The sequence below is a fragment of the Miniopterus natalensis genome, chromosome 19, assembly GCF_054644295.1.
Source record: "Miniopterus natalensis isolate mMinNat1 chromosome 19, mMinNat1.hap1, whole genome shotgun sequence".
NCBI lineage: Eukaryota > Metazoa > Chordata > Mammalia > Chiroptera > Miniopteridae > Miniopterus > Miniopterus natalensis.
The window spans coordinates 32,335,444-32,354,827 of record NC_142099.1 but is presented as its reverse complement, the minus strand read 5'-3'; the positions used below and the strand labels follow the sequence as shown (position 1 = coordinate 32,354,827).

The 19,384-nt window shown below is 48.4% G+C and overlaps 1 protein-coding gene across 1 annotated transcript in view; it reads left to right on the top strand.

The window, feature by feature from the left end:
* Positions 1 to 14,671: 14,671 nt before the first annotated feature.
* SOX13 (SRY-box transcription factor 13) overlaps positions 14,672 to 19,384 on the top strand; it is a 44,967-nt gene continuing 40,254 nt past the window's right edge. Inside the window, exon 1 of the mRNA XM_016214921.2 lies at positions 14,672 to 14,710. The gene's annotated coding sequence lies outside the window, so the exon portion shown is untranslated. The remainder of the gene's footprint in view (positions 14,711 to 19,384) is intronic.

Genomic DNA, 19,384 nt, shown 5'->3' with positions numbered 1-19,384 from the left:
TTATATATTCTGAATACAAGTCCTTTGTCAGAGACATATATTGTAAGTACTCTCTCCCAGGCTGTGACATATGACTTCTTTTTTTGTTTTTTGAAAGTGTCCTTGGCCTTGGCTGGGTAGCTCAGTTGGCTAGAGCATCATCCCAATACACCAAGGTTGTGGGTTTGATTCCCAGTCAGGGCACATACAAGAGTCAACCAATGAATGCATGAATGGGTAGAACAACAAATTGATATTTCTCTCTCTAAAATCAATAAATTTAAAAGAATATTTAAAAATAGTAAAATAAAATAAAAGTGTCCCTTGAAGAGAAGTTTCTAATTTCAAAGGAGTAAAATTTGTTTCTTTTTTGGTGTCCTCCTCACCCCAAGGATCACAAAGGTTTTCTCCTATGTTTACTTTTAGAATTGTATCATTTTATCTCTTATGTTTATGTCTATGATCCATACATAGTTTAATTTTTATATATTATGAGGCTTAGGATCAAGGCATTTCCTTTTTATAAGACTATCCAGTTGTTCTAGCATCATTTTATCCTTAGTGTGGATAAGGCCTTGTCAAAAACCAATTGACAAAGCATGGGTGGGTCTATCTCTGGACTTTCTGTTCTTTTCACTGATCTGCATGTCCATTCTTACACCTCTATGACATTGACTTGATTACTGTAGCTTTATATCAGATCTGGAAGTCAAGTAGTTTAAATCCTACTTTGCTCTTCTTTTTCCAGATAGCTTAGGATATTCTATATCCTTTGAATTTTCACATGCATTTTAGAATAAGCTTGTAAATTTCAGCAAAAATCACTGGGTCTTTGTCTTAGTACATTTGGGCTGCTGTAACAGAATACCATCAACTTACCATAGGCTTAAATAACAGAAATTTATTTCTCATAGTTCTGGAGGCTAGAAGTCCAAGATCAAGGGACAGCAGATTCCGTGTCTGATGGGAGCCCACTTCATGGTTCACAGATGGCCATCTTTTTGCTGTATCCTCACATGGTAGAAGGGGCCAAGGCTCTCTCTGGGTACTTTTTTATAAAGGCATTAATTCCATTTGTGAAGCCTCTGCCCTCAGGATATAATCACTTCCCAAAAACCCCATCTCCTAATACAATCACACTGGGATTAGGGTTTGAAGATAAGAATTTTGGGGGTACACAAACATTCAGTCTGTAGTAGTGATTATGATTGAGATTGCATTGAATCTACAGATAAATTTTGGGAGAATTAACATTTTAGCAATATTGAGTCTTCCTATCCATGAACATGGCATATCTCTTCACTCTTTTAGATCTTCTTTAATTTCTCTCAGCAGTGTTTTATAATTTTTCATATAAATGTCTTACACATCTTTCATTACATTTATCTTTACGTATTTCATGTTTGTTGACTCTACTGTAAATGGCAACTTATTTCATTTTCCAATAGTTTGTTACAAGTATGTGGAAATACAACTGATTTTTGTGTATTGACTTGTATTCTTCAACCTTGCTCAATTGACTTATTAGTTCTAGCAGATTGTTTTGTAAATTGCTTAGAGTTTTCTGCATACATAACATTTTAGCTGTGAATAAAGACAGTTTTATTTCTCCCTTTACTGTCCATATGCCTTGCATTTCTGGACTATCATACTTGGTCCTGATGTATTCTCCTTTTTATACGTTGCTGGTTTCTATTTGCAAAAATTTTATTAAGGCTTTGTGTCTATGTTCATGAGGGATATTAGTTTATAGTTTTCTTTCCTTATCATATCTTTGGTTTGGCATCAGGATAATGTTGGACTCATAAAATGAGTTGGGAGGTGCTCCTTTCTCCTCTGTTTTATGAAACAATTAATGTATGATAAATATTTTATCCTTAAATGATTGATAGAATTTTGCCAGGCTTTTTTCTTCTTTCTATTTTAAGTTCAAGTCTTTAATCTATAGAGGGCTATTCAAATTTTCTATTTCTTCCTGGGCCAGGTTTCCTATTATGTGTGTTTCAAGTAATTTGTCCATTTCATGTAAGTAGCCAGGTATATTCTATAAAGTTGTTCTTATCTTTTTAATGTCTGTAGGATCTGAAGTGATGCTCCCTCCCTTTCATTTCTGATATTGGTAATTTGTATCTTTCTTCTTTTGTTGTTGATCAGTCTAGCTATAGGTTTGTCATTTTTGTTGATCTGTTCAAAGAACCAGCCTTTGCTTTCATTGATTTTCTTCATTATTGATCTGTTTCCTAGGCCACTGATACCCACTTTCATTTTTATTATTTTCTTCCTCACATTGCTCTTTGAAGGTTGCAGAAGGGCACAGGTTCCCACATCTTCAATCATAAGTCATGGGAGCTCTTAATGGAAAAGGGTCTTAGACATAGGCTTGTCCAACCCCTTTTAAATCTTATGGCGAAGACATTTTCCTCAGGCAACTTAGTTTTCTTCCACGGCCAGCTCGTTTATTAATTTATTTATTCCTTCCTTTAGTAATATATTATTATTTGTTCATGTAAGACACATTTGTTGAACTTATACTATGTGCCAGAGACTGTGTTCTGTTCTAAGAACTAAGATGAATAAGTCACAGTCTCTGTCTTCAAAAATCTCCCAGCCTAATGAGGACCATAGTAAGTATTCGGAAAATGACAGTGCTAAATACCACAACAAGGTGTTCCCAGAGTGCCACGCACCCACTGAGGAAAGAAGGACAGAGCTTGAGAGCTAGCGGGAAGCTGAGTTTGGAGGTAGGGAGTGGTTGGGGAAGATGCCAGACAAGACCTCTAAAATGGATTCACCAGACAAAATGAATCCACTCTCCTTCACTTCAGAAAGGGCTTTGTGAATCTACTAAATATTTGTTTAAATAAGGCAAACAGAAAACAATGCAAGTCTCAATAAACAGTCATCGATTAATCAATTAGCTAATTTTGTGTCTAGCATCATGCTAGGAGGTTCGGGAGAGTGCAGAATGCAGGTGACTCGATCATGCTTTCCAGAGAATAAATATGCTTTCAGATTCCCACTTCCTGATTTTCTCTTTTGCAGATGGCTTATGCCATCCACAAGAGGTAAATATGCTTGAAGCTGTGGAGGTATCAATATTGACATTCTTATCTATTATCTACCTGCCTATTTATTGCTGCAAATGAACTTTGCAACTTCATTGTCATCCCGCACAGTTTTTGAAGGCCAGGAACCCAAGAGTGGCTTAGCTGAGTGTTTCTGACGCAGTGTCTTGTCCAAGGTCTCTCATGAAGTCAGTGGCTGGGGCTTTAATCTCCGAAGACTTGACTAGGCCTGGAGGGTCTGCTTCCAAGGCACTCACATGGCTGCAGGCAGGAGGCCTCAGTTCCCCACGGTGTGGGCCTTTCCCCAGGGTTGCTGGACATGGGAGGTGGCTTCCCCCAGATCCAATAATCCAAATGCCACTCTGTCTTTTATGACCTGGCGTCCGAATCACACATTATCACTTCTGCTTTATTCTGTCCACTAGAAATGAGTCACTAAGTCCATCTTATCCTCAGTGGGAGAAGATTACGCCAAGGAAAAAATGTGCACACCAAAAGGTGGGGATTGTTGGGAGCCCTCTTACATATTTACTCACCACAGAATCCTCCTAACCCAAAACATAATTTTCAGAATCTGGAAGCTTAATGACATTGAGGTTGAAATAGCCAATTAATCTTTGTCTTATTTTTCCACATAGAAATGTAAAGAAAAGGATCTCATTCTTAGAAATAAAATTATTTTGTAGAATCTAGTCCTCTTTATAAATATTAAACTGTTACAAGCCTGAAGAACAAAGTTTTTACTGAGAACCAAATCCAGCCTCAGGCGGGGAGAAATACCTTTGATATTAGGAGGCAACTTCAAGGAATCTTCTGGAAGGCTGTAACCATTATCCTTTGACAGTTAAGAATTATGCAGGATTATGACTCAATTTATTTATTTTAGAGACTGAGGATGCAGCAATTGACAAAACAGAGGGGAGTGGGGCTGAGGGACTGAATGTTTATGCTTCCCCCCAAATTTATACATTGAAGCCCTAACCCCCAATGTGATGGTATTTGGAAGTGGGATATTTGGAAGATAATTAGGTTTAGGTGAGGTTGTAAAAGTGGGGCTCCAGTGATGGAATTAGTGTCCTTACAGATGAGAGCTCTCTCTTCACATGTGAAGATACAGGGAGAAAGTGGTCATCTACCCACCAGAAAGAGCCCTCTCGTGAGGAATCCAGGTGACTGGTACCTTGATCTTGGACTTTTGGCCTCCAGAACTATGAGAAATAAGTTTCTGTTTTTTAAGCCACCCAGTCTATGGTGTTTTGTTATAACAGCTCAAGCCGACTGCTGTCACCTGATTAAGCAGATGTAAGGTTAAATTCACAGTGTTAGGATTCTACAGAGTTTTCTCTGGTGGAGGGATCTTCAGTGTTTCAGGACAGCTTCTGTCTGCAGATGGGCAGGACTGAGGGAAGGGAGCACCGACAACTGAAGAGGTTACTGAGCATGTGACTGGAGATCATGGAAGTAAACACTTTAAGGGCCAACTTGGAGTTCTAAGTCAATAACAGAAAATTTGGAGACGAATCACATTTTCGGTGGAAGGGTGGGGTCAGTATGGTTATTGGTGTAGACTCCACTGATGAAAGACTTTTTTTTCTAACAGAATAGGCTCTTCAGCTTGCATAAATAGTTTGTCATGAACAAGGTATCTGAAGTCAAAACAAGTGCTAAGACCTAGTTTTCTTTTCCAGGACTCAGGAGAACAGAACACAGTGAGGAGGCTTGTATAGGCTCAGAATGGATCACCCATCCTCAAGCACCCTGGTGACAAGGAAGGACTCTCTTTCTTGCCTATAGGAGTAACCCAGTAGGGATATATCTAATTCTTTCTAAAAGTTCGTGGAAAGATATGATTCCAGGCTCACCTCAAAATAATAGAAAGTTTTAGGGGAGACCTACATGCTAAAGAGAATTGATTCCACTGCTATAATAATCCAATGCCACAGTGGCTTATAGAAGATGGCAGTTTATAAGTCTCTCCTGTAATTGTCCAAAAATAAGCAGTACAAAGCTTTATGGGGACTCCATAGTATCAGAGACCCGGACGCCTTTTTGAATGCCCTTCTTTCATCTGATGGCCTGGGAGAGCCACCACAGCTCCTGTCACCATGCTTACATTCCAGCCAGCAGAAGAGAGAAGGACAGAGTGGGAAGAGACACCCTTCCTGGTGAGGGACACGACCAGGAAGCTGCATCTATTACTCTGTGTAGGTTGGATAGGGCAGAACCAGGAAGATTTATGTGTCAATTCTGCTTGGGGCCTGCGGGGAGAACCTAGGCACATGGCCATACCTAACTGCAAGGGAGGCCGGGAAACGCAGCCATTCGATTGGCTGTCATTTTCTCAGCTAACACCTGGATTGCTCTAGAAGGAAAAACATGCTGGGAGAACAGTTAGCAGCCTCGGACATAATCACCTCCTGTAATCTCACTCGAAGGGAAGGCCAAGCAGATCAGCCACAGTCCCGTAAATATCCTTTCATTAGACTGTAAACTTTATGCCAGCAAGGAACTTAGCTCTTTTTGCTCTTCACTTTATTGTCATTGCCTAGAACAATCATGGCACAGAGAAAGTTCTCAATAGATATTTATCAAGTAAATGAATGAATGTTAGTTAGGCAGCTGGGTTTAAGAGTTCCAGAAGACCCTCCTTGTGCCCCTGCCCAAGGACTTTTGTTGCAAAGATCAACACCACTTGGTTTCACCCTGGCCAGTGTGGTTCAGTTGGTCGCATGTCGTCCCATGCTCCAAAAGGTCCCCAGCTGGAATCCCCGTCAGGGCACATGCCCTGGTTGCCAGCTCCATTCCTGGTGGGGGGTGTGCAGGAGGCAGCCAATCCATGTTTCTCTCACATTAATGTTTCTTTCACATTGATGTTTTTCTCTCTCTCTCTGCCTCTTCCTTCCTCTCTCTCCAAAATCAATAAAGACATAGCTTAAAAAAAGACCACTTGGTTTCTCATTAAAATTAAACCTGAGAAGGTATATCGGGAGTTCTTCCCGAAGTGAAATTTCCTACCCACCACTCCCACCCTGACAGGTAGTGTGGTTTCTTTATAGCATTCGTCTAATGTCTAATGATGGTGAATTTTAGATGACGGAGTGCATAAAAAGCAATTTGATGGCAAATGACGTGAGAAAGCCAGGATCTTCCGGCCCTTCTAATGTGTTACTGCTATAAGCAAACCTGGTATCTTCCTGAGAGAATTTTGTCCCAGGGTCTCCTGTATCGCACAGATGAATTCTTTCAGCTAGGAGGGACCAGCTTTGGAGGCCTGGGACATCTAAGGGAGGTGCTGGAGGGCCAGCCGAGCAGGCAGAGCCTCCAGCCTCCTCAGCTCGGGCTGGGGTAGCCTCACAGCTCTCCCCTGAGGGCTGTGTTTCCAGCCTCCGCATTTAATAAGCTGAGAGAACTGAAAACAGTAAAATGTGGAAGATAATACAACAGTCAATAAAAAAATAAAATAAACTAAGAAGAAATAAAAAGAGGGTTAAAACAGTAAAAAAAAAAAAAGGCAGCAGGCAAGTGATAATATAACCTAAAAATAAACCAAATAAACTTAAAAGAAATAAAAAGGTAGAACAAAGAAACCAATAAGGCAAAGGTTAGAAATAAAAGATGGAGAATAAAAAGATAATACAGTAACAATCAGCCTAGAAGATAAGATGAGATCGTATAAAATGGCTAGAAGAAAGACAAAACAGAGATTAAAAATGACTGAGATAAGTGAAATCATTAAAACCAGAAAAATAAAAGACTAAAGGGATTAAAACAATAAAGTGTGTTAAACCACAACCACAAGAAATGAAAAATTTAAAAGAATGGCTATGGAGGAACAGAGAAATAGATTAATTTTGTTTCAAGTTAAAACACTGCTGCTGGGCAAGCACAAAAGCCCCCTGGCCACGCAGGCGCGTTCTGTGAGGCCAGGCAACCTCAAGGCCGCGCTGACCTGCCAACCTCTGAGCATCCATGTTAACTTCTAGGGCTGCCCTGACCAAGTGCCAGGGGCTGGGGGCTTACACAGCCCATATGTACCATCGCACAGCCCTGGGGACGAAGTCCATGATCTGTGGGCAGGGCTGGTTCTTCTGATCTTTCCCACTCCTCTCTCCTTGGCTTGCAGATGGCCATCTTCTCCAAATGTGTTCCTCTGTGCAAATTTCCTCTTTTTATAAGGACACCAGTCACACTGGATTAAGACTCACCCTAAAGATACCATTTTAATTTCATTGCCTCTGTAAAGGCCCTCTCTCCAGATACACTTATACTCTGAGGTCCTGGGGTTTAGGACACATGAATTTGGGGAAGACGGTGGATTCGATTCAGCCCATAGCAGCATCCCTGCCCGGAGTCCCTGGGAGGAGACCCTCCAGGCAGAGAGAAGAAGACAAAGAACAGGACCTTTGACCTCTTGCCTGGTTTGGGGCCTCTGGCAGAACTGACTTTTTCTTCGTCTTGATTTTAGTTTCTGATTCGTATTCTTCATTTCACTTGGCCCCACATGGTGGTAATGCTGAGCCTAGAATAAGACTCTGGAATCCCTAAGGCATTTTCTCTCATAATGTCAGGGTTGGGGGAGGAAGAAGCGTCGCTGCAGCCAGTGTCCAAAGGCTAACGGAGAGGCTCACTTCAGCTTTGGCTAGAAAGGCTTGTGAGAGCCGAGGTGCCTCCTAATTGCCCCACACTGACAGCAGGACCTCCAGCGGTGTTTCGGAGCTTGGTGTCTTCAGCCTTTTCCAAACAGGGAAGCCTGGGGGAGCTGGGCACCAGAACGCCTCCGTCGTGGCAAAGAAGTTTCTGTACTTGGTTTCTCTCTTGCTCCAAAGGTGGAGCCCAGAACTGTGTGCTCCCCAGAGAGCTCACAGAGCGAAGCCTGAGAAACTCTCCTCCTCTCATCCCGGAGAAGGCAGCACAGGACCATAGAAGCAAGGCTGGGGTCACCTAGCTCAATCTCCTAGCTGATGGTTGAAGAAATGGAAACGTAGGAAGGCAAGGCCTCCCCAAAAGTAAGTGTTCTGGTCTCTCTCTCTCTCTCACCGCCCCCCACAGGGTGGGGAGACAGAGCCCAGGCCCCAAGTTGCCTTCCGACAGAGGGGGCTTCATAGCGTTCAGCCTGTGCAGTTGAATGAGGCCCTGTGCTCAGAAGAGCCCAGAGCTTGATGGCATGTTCTGCTATCGCCATCTTGAATCCTTAAACATTTTGGAACAAGAGTGCTAGATGTCACTTTGCAGCTGGCCCTTCAACTTGTGGTGGCCCTCTTACCCACCCCCACCCGCCCCGACTCCACTTCCCACCGGCTCGTGATGAGGAAGGAACCACAGCCAGCCCAGCTCCTTTTGACCATGAGCTGTCCAGAGCAGACTCTGGGGACAGTTTTAGCACAGGACAAGCCCTTCAGAGCGGGAGGAGAGCGGGAAGGATGCCTTTCACCGAGGCCCCAAGGCCCTCTCGATGGCCTGAATGCCCCAGTGGGTTTCCAGCTAAGGCATGAACCTTGGAGTCAACCATCTCGAATCTCCAGCTGGCAGACTTGGCCTGTCCCAGCCTGGTTCCCTCCAGGATCCCCTCAGCCAGTCTCCACCGGGCTGGAGAGGGGAAGGATTAAAGGAAAGTGAAAGTATCAGCCTCTCTGGATGGCCCCTTCCCTCCTCCTCCCCCCTCCTCCCCCCACCGTTGCCATGGAGACCAGAACAAAGCCTCTCTTTCCCCTCTTTTCTGGATTGTTAATTGTCTTTTCTGCGCGGTGCCTTTGTTAATTGTTGCCAGTCCCTCCCAGGATGGGGCTCTAGGCCTCCCCCAGACCGGAAAGAGGGTTCAGAGCAGTAGTTAGGAGGTGGGGGTGGGGCGCACAGCCAGGTGGTGGGGTGGAGGTGAGGAGCGCTGAGAGGCCACAGCAGGGCTTTTAGGTTGCCCAGGCTTCTGGGAGGGGAGCACCTCTTCACCTCTTTACCTCCCTCCCTCAACCAGCTGCCTTTTCAGGTAGGCCCAAAGCCCACCCCCCTCTGCGGGAAGGGACAGGAGGGAATGGAAAGAGAAAAGCACCCATTGTGTGTATGCACACGTGTGTGTGCATGTGTGCGTCTTTGCACCGCACCCACTCCAAGTAAGACAGGCAGCCTGATCTTGACCCCCAGCGTGTGGGACTACCAAGAATTAAATTTACAGAGAGAATGCGGGCTGCTGTGGAGGTGAGAGTCACCACTCCAGCCCTCTTCCCCCTGCTCACTTCTCCACAGCAGCTAAACGGGTGAAGAGTGAAGTGAAACTTTGTGTGTGTGTGTGTGTGTGTGTGTGTGTGTGTGTGTGTGTGTGTGTGTAAAGGACTCAAGTCACCAGCATTAGCAGAGCACATGCACTGAATGGGGTCCCTGTGTGCGTGTGTGCAGGAGTGCAAGGGCGCAAGTGTATTGGAGGGTGGTGGTTTGGGTTGAGTCCTCTGTCCTTGGGAGAAAGTCCTCAGTTGGGGACAAGAGGCTGACTGTCACATAAGGGGCAGAGAGCTGTTTCTACTTCTAGGGTCTAGGCTAGGATCCAGGCTGCTGAATGACACCCACGTGCTAGTTTATATGGTTCAGATTCTAAGGACCACAAAACCCTTTAAGAAGTGAAGAGTGGCCCTGGCTGGGTAGGTCCAACGGTTAGAGCATTGTCCTGATAGGCCAAGGTTGCGGATTCGATCTCCAATCAGGGCACATACAAGAAGCAACTAATCAATGCATAAATAAGTGGAACAACAAATCGGTGTTTCTCTCTCTCCCCCTTCTCCTCTCTCTCTAAAAATCAATCAATAAAAATTTTTTTAAAAAGAAGTGAAGCTGGTACAGCAGAAGCAGCATGGATCTGAGGGCCAGGAAACCTGGTTCAAATGGCAAGCTCTTGTCCCTTCTTTATGTGGTACTGAAAAACCTTCCTTCTGCCCCCTGAGTGTCAGTTTCCTCATCTGTGTAATGGAACTGTCCCCATCTCACAGAGTCGTAGATAAATGAGATTATGTGTGTAAGTTCAGGCCGTGGGCAAGATGCCTCCTCTTTGTATGCACAGAGAGGAGCTGGAGAAGTTTCTGGAAGGCGGATTCCTTCCCCATCTGATACTGTGACTCTGATAGGCAAATGAAACATTCTGTGAATCAATCTGTGATCTTGGTTATTTCCATATTCAAGGGTGACTCTGGAAAAGCTCAAGTAGAACTGAGTGGAGGCCCCCCAAAAGTGGCCTGGGGAGCACCTGACTCTAAAAAACTGCTGTGGGAGGCACCGGGGTGCAAGACCCACCTGAACTGAGCACTTCTGACTCTCCCGTCTGGCTCCATGTATCTACAAAAGCGCTTCCTCAGTGAGCAGGATGGAGTTGGTACCCAAACAAGCTCCACTAGGCTGGCCTACCCTGACCTGACCCGGCCTACAGGTACCCTCCTCTCCATGTCACAGACAGAATGGCCCTCGCTTAGGTGAGGGTGATCTGGGGGACGAGGAGGGGAGCAGGAAGGGCTTCAGGCAGAGCAGGGAGACAGGGGTCTCAGTGCAGCTCTGCCCTTCTCCCAACTCCTCAGCTCACTGTCTCTCAGCTCTCTCTCCCTCACCCTGCTCCTGGAACACTGAGGAAAGCAATTCACACCATTCTGTGGATTTAATCCTTTTATTACTTCTCCCAAGAGAATTTGCATTTTACACCTTGTCTCTAACTTCGGAGGTTAAAGAAGTGTGGGGAACCCCAGAACCCTGGGCACCCCAGCCCCCATTGGTGTCTCATGATCAGGCTTGGCAGTGGCAGGAAGCAGAGATCCACTGAAACCAGTCAAAGTCATTCCTTCAGCAAATATTTTTGAGCATCTACAGCAGCTCCTCAAATAACATCATTTGGTTATAAGGTTGTTGAGATGTCCTAGGAACTTAACTCTTGTTTACATCAATTAGCCTATAGTAAGGCTGGTTTCTATACCTCAGTTTTCTTCAAGTCCAAGAATCTACTGACATCATTAAGTGAGGACTAGCTGTACTCTGGGCTCTGGAAATTAGATGGAAAATAGAGCAGACAAGGCTCTTCCCTCACAGAGCCTACAGTCTAAAGGGGAGATAGGAAAAGCACAAGAAAACAGAACACAGATAAGTACCAACTGTGTGCTAAGCCTATGAAGGAAGCAGGGGCCGAGGAGATAAAGGGTAGAGGGTGACCGAAGAGGACAGATGAAGGGACATTTGTTTTGAAGCTGGAGAGTGAAGAGGAACCCGCTCTGGGAAGAGCAGGGTTTGGGGAGTGTTTTCCAGGTAAAGAGGTATTTATAGGGTTTGAAGTCTTAGTTTAACACAGATTTTCAATATGGAAGATCTGATTGAGACTAGACAAAATTTGTGAAATAACAGTTTAGGATTGGAGGGACACAGCGAGGGAAGGGTCTTGAAAGATAAACAATTGTTTGATAAGCTAGTGGTCTGCCAGGTTAAGCAAACTATTGTCCTAAGGAGGGGGTGGTTTGAGCAGTCTATTGTTCAGATAAATTGATTTTCAGGAAGTTTCTGAAGCAAATAATGAAGTTTTTTACTGGTTTACGGCAAGAAATTTCTGGAACAAATATTAAAGTCATGTGGATGTAAACAGTATTATTTGGATTATGTGGCTGCAGGTGGTCTCAGCTCTGAGAAGCAGTGAGGCTGTGGTAGTGTAGCTGAGAGATGGTGATGGCCTGGGCTAGGGTGGGGACAGTGAGGAAAGAGAAGTGAATGGATTGGTATGTAGTTTTGGAGATAGATCAACAGCTCTGATTTGATTAGATGGAAAAGGAAGAATTAAGGATGACTCCGGTTTTAGGCCTCCGCCACTGGGTAGGTGGTGGGACCACTTACTGAGATGGGGCAGACGGCTTGGGAGTGGTGACTAACGGTTCAGTTTTGAACACGTGAAGTTCAGGGTTTCTGTGAGATCCTTGGGTAGAGATGTCAAGTGTGTGGTTGGATGCACGAGTCTGAAGCGCATCAAACAGATTTAGTGCACTTGGAGATTTAAATAAAAAATAGGAATAATCACCAGCACATAGCTGTTATTGAAAACTATGGAAACGGATACATTTCCCCTGGGGAGAGAAGGTACAGAGGAAGGAAAATGTGGCACAGGAGAGAGCCCACGGGAAACACCCACCTGGAGACAAGTGTAGAGGAAGGAATAGAAATAAGGGAGGTTGAGAAAGGGCAACCGGTGAGGTCAGAAGAAATTCAGGAGCGTGTGAAGTCATGAGGTGAGTGGTTCAAGGCGGGAGTGGTCAGCCGGGTTAAGTGGTGTAAATTTGATGGGTGTGCCTGGGAAATGGTATGACACTATAGAAAGACCTGGAATCTTTAGTCAGGTAACTCCCTCCCATTACTTACTGGTTATGACCTTGAGCTTCATTTTTCTCATCTCTAAGATGCAGAATTAGGATACTGACTGTGAGAGTAGTACCATACATAAGACATAGTAGGCAGAGACTTAAAATATCTCATTTAAGTGGCAGCGGCTGGAAAGAGTGGGTGCCTAGGAAGTGAAATATAGTGGATGGTGGGTGTTGGAGACAGGACAGCCCACCTTCTACCTCTCTGTTCTTCCTCTTTCAATCTGTTGTGGCCAAGGACAGCTACAGGTAGGGACCCAAAATGAAGCTGCCCATTGAAGCTTGATCAGGAACCAGAGAAAAGCATCCAAGTATATGGCAAACACAGGCATGTTGGCTGGTGGCACCTGGGTAACTCTCGTGTCTTCTGTACTTGCTTCATTCACAGTCACCCAAAAGCCAGACCGTGAAGAGTTAATATGGATTCTCTTACCTTCTTACCCCCACCTGTTTCTGCCTGCCCATCTTCCCCACCCCTAGCTTAGCTCAGGCCTGCATCAGGTTATCACCCTTGTCTGGTCACTGGCCTCCCTGCCTCCAGCTAGAATGATCTCAGCAGAGGCCCTGCTTAGAATCCCTCACAGACTCCCCATTCCCTCAACCAACTGATCAACAAGTATTTTTCAAGGGCCTGATCTTTGCCAACCCCTGGATGCATCCCTGCCCTTGTGGAGCTTACAGTCCAGTGGTGGTGGTGGTGGGAGACAGGCAAATGAACTGTTTTCATATGACTGGGGGCTTCTGGAGCCCTTATACAGATGGGGTACCTGACCCAGACTGGCCTGTCAAGAAAGACTCCTGCAAGAGTTGATATCTACCCTGAGAACTAAAAGTTGAACAGGAGTTAGCCAAGGAAAGTGCTGGGGACTGATGAAATCTCTCACGCCCTTAGAAGGTCTATGTGGCCGGCTGACCATCACTTGCTGAGACCCTGGTCACCTACACTGTGGGCACATTATTTGCAGTTCCACGATTGCTACTCCTTTAACCTGCTCTGCTCCCACAGGCCCTTCCAAGACCCAGTTCACATGACGCCTTCCCCAAGAAGGCTCCACACCCTGGTGCTTTTGGTGGGCCCCATGCTTCATGTGCTTGCCTGATCTCAGCACTCTTGCACTTCACTGTAATTATACGCTCACTCATCTGTTTCCTTCACAAAGTGGGAATCCGGAAAGGGCAAGGCACTCTCTCTTTCATCCCGGTGTCCCCTGCACCCAGCTGGACCAGGCATATTGCAGATATTTAAAATATACATTGAATTAAAGGAATCCGTCCCCCTCTATAGAACAGGTCAGGGGGAAAAAGGGCTTGTTTATGATTGCAAAGTGACAGGACTAGGGACTGGTCTGAAACATTAGAAAGCTGTTTAGCTGCAGGTGGGATTAGGTTTCTGAGGGAGATTCTGAAATGGGGGTTTTAAAAACCCTAAACTGAGTCTATCTGTCTGAAGGATGCAGGGAGTTGGGTGGACAACTTCTTGGGTCTTGCCCTAAAGAGCTAAGAGCCTCTGTAGGGACCCTCACTCCTGGGCCGTGGGAGTGGGCAGAACCCACGTGTTTTTTCCGTCCTCTCCACCCCCATGCACCCCCGCGGCTCAGCCCCTTAGCTCTCCCCTTTCCACCAGAGGTTTCCAGCTGTTGATGCCAGGATGGACCTGGCTGCAGGGAGGAGGAGGGAACTCTCCGTCCCTCCCTCCTCCGTCTCCCCACCCTTCCTCCCTCCTCCTCCCCTGCCCGCTCCGTCTCCCTCCCTCTTTCTCCTCTGAGGCTGTGGAGTCGCCTCGCCGCCGCGAGCCGCGAGCGCCGGGCTGCCGGTCCCGGCCGGGAAGTGAAGTGGGAGCGCGGTCCCGGCACCCGCGCCGGCGCGTCGGCCGCTCCAGGCCGGGCGCAGCGGTCAGCCGCCGAGGCCCTGCTCCGGACGGCGCGGGGCGCGGGGCCGGAGGGCCGGAGAGCCGGGCGGCGGGCCGGCGCCGCGTCCGGGCGAGTCCGGGGCAGGACCGCGGAAGGCAGGGAGACGGCCGCGGCGGAGGGCAGAGGGCGGAGGGCGGAGGGCAGAGGGCGGAGAGCGGCCTGGCCGCGGAGCGCCCCGCCCGGGACGGCGGCGGGTCTCCGGGCGCGCACCCGGCCGGCCCTGCGTCCCGAGCGAGTCCCGGCCGACGGCGGGGGCGTGCCCCTCCCAGCCCCGCGCCCGGTCGCTGCGTGGCGGGGCATGTGAGCGGGAAGCCCGGGCGCCAGCGCGAGGCCGGCCGGAGGAGCTGCGGGAGCAGCGGCGGCGCGGAGCCGGAGCCCGGCGCCCGGCTGAGTAGTAAGTGCTCCCCTCCCGCCCTCGGAAGTTTGACACTCGCGCCCCCACGGCTCTGGGCACACGCCGGCTCCCATCTCTGCGAGTTTCCATTCTATGCAAAGTTTTCCGAGGAAGGGTGGACCCCCTCCCGACCCCGGCATCGCCCGCCGGTGGGGGCTCCTCGCGGGCGGAGACAGGGTCGTTGGGAGAGGGGTGGCCGCCGGTGAGGCCGTGGGAGGCTGCGGGTGGCTGTGCTTGTGCGCCCCGCGCGAGCCGAGCTGGCGGGGTCCCCAGGTCTTTCACCGCATCCTGTCCATTCGCCCAGTTCAAGGACTTCCCAGCAGGAAGCCGAAGCGACCTGTGAGCGCCCCGAGTGAGACTCGGGTGCCGGCGCCGAGACGGAGATTTCCCCCCGCCCCGCCCCGCCCAGCCCTGGTGTGTGGGGTGCGGGGCTCCGGCCAAAGCCACCCTTCCCACCTTCCAGGTCGGTTCCCCCACCGACCAGCCGCGCGCTGCATCCTGTTTGTTTTCTGCTCGGGCTGCTCCTGTCTCACCCCCTCCCACCTACCACCGAGTCTTCTTCCTACGAACCCCCATCTCCCTCCTTGGGAATGTCGTAGGTGAACCTTTTCATCCCGATTCACCGTCTGCGCAAATCGTGCGGGGGGTAGAGAGGTGGGGGGCGGGGGGCTAGTCACTCCGTTCCCAGCGGTTCGCCATTGTTTTCCCACCCCGCGCGTTCGGTACGTAAACACACACACACACACACACACACACACACACACACAGCTTCACACACACACACACACACGCACAGCTACACCCCCCCCCACGCACACACACGCACAGCTACACACACACACGCGCGCGCGCGCGCACTCTCTGCTTGGAGTCCCGAGACGCGCAGGGATCGCCCGCGGGGTCTCCAGCTGCGAGACCCGGCCGGGCAGCTGCCGGGCGGCCTCACTGGGGCTGGGGCTGGGGCTGGGGGGCAGGGGGCTGGCAGGGCCGTGGGGTGGCCGCAGAGTCGCGGGCGGGGCCGGAGCCGCGCTGGGCGGGAAGTGAATTTTGAACTTCAGCCCCGGACCTTTCCGGGAGGACCCCGGCGCGCGAGCGGCGGCCCCCGCCCCCGAGGGTGCGCGGCAGCTGCGAGGACTCCGGCGGCGCGCCTGGCAGCCGCGTCCGGGCCGGCGGGAGGAAGCCGGGGAGTTTGCCTGGGAAGCCCGCTCGGACTCTGTGGGAATTTCCGGGCAGGGCGCCCCGGCGCTGGTGAGGGGTCTGGAGAGACGGCCGGAGAGCTCGCGGCCGCTCTGGGAGGACAGTCCAGGGACCCTGGCCTCCCCTGGGCTCCCTTAGGAAGCGGCGCTTCAGATGCTGGGGTTCAGCACATTTTGGTCCTAATTCCCCACCGCCGTGAGCTCGGGCGAGTCCTTTAACTTTTCTAGATTTTCCCTTACGCAGAATGGACAGAGTTATGCACACATCTTCGAAATTGGTATCTAATAATTAGTTAAGGGGTGGTGGTTTGGAAGGCAGGCGCTCCAGGAGGGTAGGGACCCCTGTAGGGACCCCTGTAATCGGACCACTCAAAGCCACCTATAGCTTAGTGGTTAAGAGCCAAGGCTCTGGAGTTAGAGCCTAGGGATTGTCACTGGCAACGTGATCTTGAGCAATTTAATCTTACTGCTCTGTGCTTCACTTTGCTTGTCTGTAAAATGGGTTTACCATGAACGGTACCTACCCCATAAGGTGGTCTTGAGGATTAAAAGTCTTAATAAAGCCCTGTTCATAGAACAGTGCCTGGCACATAGTAAGTGCTGGGAAATGTTAGCTGTTCTTGTCATTATTACTACCCTGACCTTGTACAGAGCCCACAAGAGCACTTTGGGGTTGTGCTCATTTAATCAATTACAATAATTGTCCACTTCTGGGAAGGAAGAAACCTCACACTTCTCACCCTTTCCTGTTTTCGGCTTGCTCAATCCCCCTTTACCCTTTTTCTAGTTCCCTCTTGCTAAGTCTTTTATCTTTTCTTTCTTGCCCCCCTTCCTTCCTCCCTCTTTTCCTTCACAATTTTTGTGAAAGACCCGTCATTCCGTCCTTTTTAAAAAAAATCAATCTTGGCCCAAGTGCAGTGTCCTCAGTGGAAATCAGGCCCCAGGAAGGAAGTGTCGCACAGGGCATCCCCTGAGTGCAGGGCATGGGCTGCTGGCTCATGGATTGGATGTGCATTTGTGTCTGTGGGGCTGGGTGAATTTCCAGAGAGAGGAGCCCAGGTGTCTCTGCCCCGGGGGAAGAGTCAGGTGGAATGGGCTGGGCTGTTCCTGGGGAAGGCAGCGTCTGTGTTGCCTGTTGCAGCTGCTCACCTGGGAACCTGGAACATTCCCAGCTGCCTGGGTAGAATGGATATGGGATTTTGGGTACACGATGGTCCACAGTTTCACTTCCAACTTTCCATTTGCGTGTAGAGTATTTTCTAGGAATTTGGGTTTGTCGCAGCTCTTTTGATTCTGGATTCTGAGCTGGATGATGGGAAGAGCAGGCGGCTGCTTGCCACCCACACTGTCTCACACTGGGTTTCTTTCTTTCCCTTCTCTGACCCTCTAACTGCCACTCCAGGCATGAAGGAGGATGGCCAGGTGATGGGTTCTTGGTGCTTGGAGATCCTGCAAGTGGGCATTCAGTGATGAGAACCAGCCAGTGCAGCCATCCCCATTTGTTCCTTTAACAGAAATTTGTTGAACACCTTTATGTGCCAGAGGGGCTTCAAGGGTGAACAGTGTGCCTGCCTTCAGGGATACTTTTTTCTAGTGGGAGGCGACAGGCAATGATTTGCAATAAGCAACCAAGACAATATTAGATACTATGTGATGTGAAAGAAATACAACAGGGTGATATGATAGAGAACATATGTGTGGGGGGTGGGCAGGCGTGGCCCTAGGTTGGGAGGCCGGTGAAAGCAGCCCTGGGGAGAGCACAGCTCAGGGAGGCCTATAGGATGAGAGGAGCCAGTGGCACAAAAACCTGAAGAAAGCCAATGAAAACTTGCTGAGGCCAGAACAGGGTTTGCAACAGCAATGTGGCTGGAGGAGCAAATGAGAAATCAGAGGAGTATGGAGCCTGGTCACAGGGACCTGGTAGGACTGACTGGCTAGGAGCCTGGATTTTATGGCCAGGGCAGTGGAAGCCATTGGAGAGGTTTAAGTAGGGAGTGACGATCTGATTTATGGTTTTAGAAGATGGTTTGGTACACAAGAAATGGTAATCAGAGTTGCCCCAGGGGAGGGAAATGGTGGCTGAGGGATGGGATGGAGGAAAAATGGTGTTTTCACTGTAGACTCTTGTCCTTTCTAATTGTAGTGCCATATGCATGTATCAACTATAACCCCCCCCAAAAAAACCAAACAAAAAGCATAGTTAAAAAAAGAATAGTTTGTTTATAATGTGGAAACTATATAATAAAAAGTGTAAAAAATGATATAAAAAGATATAGTATAGTACCAGTTTTGTAAAGATAATTATATGTTTACCCATGTGCATGATGCACACAGGAAACTAGAAGGCTGCCTTTTTACAGAGGTTAATTCTAGATACTGGACATATGGTGATTTTTACTTCCTTTTATATCTTCTGTTGAGTTTTCCAATCTAATACAATGGTCCGGAACTGCTTTTATAAGTGGAAAAAAATGTTAAAAAGATTGCTTCAGCTGCTAAGGAGAGGATAACTTGAGGGGGAGCAAGGATAGAAGCAGAGAGGCCGCTAGGAGGCTGATTCTGAGTTGAAATGATGTCTTGGATTAGGGTGGGCCAGCAGGAAATTGTTCTGGAGGTAGAGCCAATAGGTCTCACTAACACACCATTGCCTGATATCATGATGCTCTGCTGGTGCCCAGAGAGGGCATTCACCCCAACTCAGATTTTGTAATCAGGAGCATGGGAATCAGTGATGGTGAAGGACCATTTCCAGTGCTGCCTTGGCTTTGGAGATGACTCAGATTTCAGCTACATTCTCACCCCATCTTAACTCCTAGTAGGGATGGGGGGGCCCTTCCTGAATATTTTACTACTTTGATAATTAGCAGATTCAGGGCAACATGACGTGTAAAGTGAGAAGGCTTTAAAGCTGTGGGGCATGTGCAATACATAACATCTCTGAGCTTCCATTTTCCCAGCTGTGAAATGGGACAGTAACAGTGAGAATCCCTGTCTCTGAGAACATAGAGGGCTCACGTCTGTAGTAGGGCTCTGTGAATGGTGAGGGTCTGGAGTTTGCTATTGCCAGACAAGTGTTTGCTTGGGCTACACTTGATTCTACAAAGGGTTTCTCTTCTCTGGGGGTGCTTTGAGATTGGCCCTTTTTGGGCAGTGCCCTGAGTAAGTCACTAGGAAGCTGAAGCTGATGCCTCTGGAAAAAATGGAATTCAAATGCAGCTGTGCCCCTGTGCCCCTCCCCCAGCCACATTCAGGGGCCAAGCTGAGTGTTTGCAAAGGGCTCTGTGCTGGGAAGGCCTGGCCAGGCCCACAGCAAATCGTGCTTTGAATGGGAATTATTTCTGTGCTCAGTGTTTGGTTAGTAGGGCTCACTCCTGCTGGAACCCTCTGTGATCCTCACCTTTTGCTGGTCCCCTTCCTGGAACCCAGATGTGTTAGCCAGGTAGGTTGTCACAGTGCCTTTTACCGGGCGAGAAACCAG